A 2,832-nucleotide genomic window follows, 5' to 3' on the forward strand; every position below is an offset into this window, starting at 1 on the left:
CAAGTTTATTCAGTGAAATCGCTGGATAAATTTATCAGAAATGTGTAAACGAGTTTCCATAAAAGTTTTGACAGTTCATTTATAAGGTTTACACAATTATAAGTTTATACGGTTTACAATGCATTTATAAGGTTTGATGAATACCCTTAGTATAAATCAAAACAATCGGCAATCGTCTGTAAGTAAAGTAAGACAAAGACGAACGATCGAGTTACGAAATTGCAAAGAGAAACGGTGACGTATCATTCGTGCGGCCTATCGTACGAGATAGATAAGAAGGGTGCTAACCTTTTCTCTGAAAAACTTCTGGCAACACTGATGGTCACAACTAGCTTTGGAGCCGAACTATAAAAACAACTATGCAGCGAACAAGGTGGAATGAAACAAACTCCAGAATTGACTAAAGTTCAGACAGTAGGCTATTGGAGGAGAGCAATGGCAATGAGCTGAGCTTAGGGCCAACGAGACTTGGTCATTTACAGTTCGATTGCTGGCGAAGACGGATGCAAGCAGTAAAGCCGTAAAGACGTGAAGCCGTGTTTTGAAGTCCGTGTTGGGGGAAAACTTGCACGAAAGTTGACGCGACGGTGCTGAAGTTGAAGTGAAGTTGCGCGAAGGAAAGTGAAGTGGAGTGGGGGTGTATTGAAGCCGCCGCCGGAGTGATTATAGTGAAGTGAGTGTGGGCGTATATGTATATGTATGTACATATGTATGAATGTGTATGAGAGATATGCATTCAATACGACTGCAATTGCCATGCAACAACCGCAACGTTAATCACAATTTCATTTAAATGAATAAAAGTGCAACAATAACAAAACAAGCAAGTATAAAGTAATAAGGGCTGCATAATCAACAAATTATGACTAACTGCTAGTAAAGTCTGTAGACAGACTTCGACTGTCAAGGCGTCTTGTCGTCAACTTTTGATGTACTGTATGTACATATGTATGTATGTACAAGTGTTTGCGACAATAGCGAGATCGCAGTGCGTAAGTAGCCAAGTGTGGAGCTCATATAAACTAAATGTATAATAATAATAAGCTGCAATTACCGCGACAAAAACAGCACTAATAAGCGTATACAATTCTTATAAGTGCTATCACAGAAACCACAACAACAATAGCAAAATAACAAAAAGTGCAGAACAATAGCACAGAAGATTAAATGCGTAAAAATATCTTTAAAGAAAAAAAAATAAAAATAAAAATAATACAGAAAAACATAAGAAAGAGCTTATGGAAAAATAGTGGAGAAAATCATCGCATCCGCCGCCAGTTTTGCCGGTCTATATTTTTTATTTATTTATTTTTTTATTAGTGGTCAGTGCAAGTGTGTATGATGCTCGTAGTAGGTGCGTGACGAGTGTTGACGATCAGTGTGAGCAGCAGATACTTTTTGCAAGTGATACTCTTCATATGTTGCCAGCCGGCTGGCTGATACATACGTAACGCAAATTACGCGTATGCTTACGAGAACACGCGCACACATACCCGCGCCCAATTACCACAGAGGCACGCATGTTTGTATGGAGTCGCTGGTATGGGCCGCTCGATCCACCTCGATCTGTGCTGTGCGGCATTTTAATTTTTTGTCGCATTCAGTTGTTGTCTATTCGGTGCGCTTTGACGGAGGCAGCGTTGCAGCAACGCTTTTATAACGCAATTTAATTAAATTAGTGAAATGAAGTACATATTTCAAGTGTTCCTTTGGCTATGCTGTGGCTTTGAGCTTATCTCTAGCTTCAATCTATTTTTCTTGAGTTGATGTGGAAGCTGGAGAATTAAAAGACAAAAAAAAGTAAATTAAATAAGGCTGTGTTAAATGGAAAGGAAATTAATGCATACATTTGTGTTTACGAAAGCATCAGTGCGTATTCATGGTTTTGAAGTCGATGAATTCAGTTTCCTCTGAAATTGCAAAAATTAAGCAGATAAACAAGTTTTATGCGCAAATTGTGATTAATGATACTCGTAGAAAAAAAGCGAAAATAAAACAAAAAGTGTCTGATACTTAAGTTCATTAAGAATTCGTGTGAAAATTAACTATTTTTACCAGTTATGCAAAACCAAAAAGGAAAAGAAAATAAGACAAAAAACATAGTCACGTGAAAAATAATACGAACACGACATTTCGATCAGTTTCTTTTATTTGTTTAATGTTTATTATTATTGTTATATTTTTTTTTAATCCAGCTCACTATCTAACAAAAGCCATTTTTATGTAACTCCAAATTTCAAACTTTGTAGAAAAATTCTAGAAATTTTTATAACAAGCTTTTTATAAAGAATTTTTCCAAAAATTGTAAGTATGCAGTTTTATAGCCCATTAAATTCTAGCTCCCCAAAGTTCAAGTTTCAAGTGACTAAGAATTCGCGTTGATTTTTGAAATTATTTTCCTTGACGGGGTCACACATTTTCTTCCATACAATTACAAAAAAAAATTTCGAACATATCGACAGCTGAGGAGTGGAAGATCGACCTATCTCGGCAGCTAGCTTAAAAACGCCATATTAGAGAATTCGGTTCAAAAATGCCCAATCTCAGCTGCCGACTCAAAAACGCCCTATCTCAACATATTTTCAGTTGAGATAGGACATTTGTGAACCATTTGTGAGATAGAGCGTTCTTAAATCAAGCTCTGAAGTAGAGCGTTCTTGAAAAGTTTTCTGATATAGGCTGTTTTCGAACCGGCTGCCGAGATAAGTTGATCTTCCACTAAGCCGTCGATAAGCACTTTTTTTTTTAGAAGAAAATGCTTGATACCGCCAACAAAAAAATTATCAACAAGTAAGAAAGTCTAAGTTCGGGCGGAGCCGAACATTAAATACC

This window comes from Rhagoletis pomonella, unplaced genomic scaffold (assembly GCF_013731165.1).
Source record: "Rhagoletis pomonella isolate Grant_MI unplaced genomic scaffold, Rhpom_1.0 Rhpom_scaffold_00007, whole genome shotgun sequence".
In the NCBI taxonomy this organism is placed as follows: Eukaryota; Metazoa; Arthropoda; class Insecta; order Diptera; family Tephritidae; genus Rhagoletis; species Rhagoletis pomonella.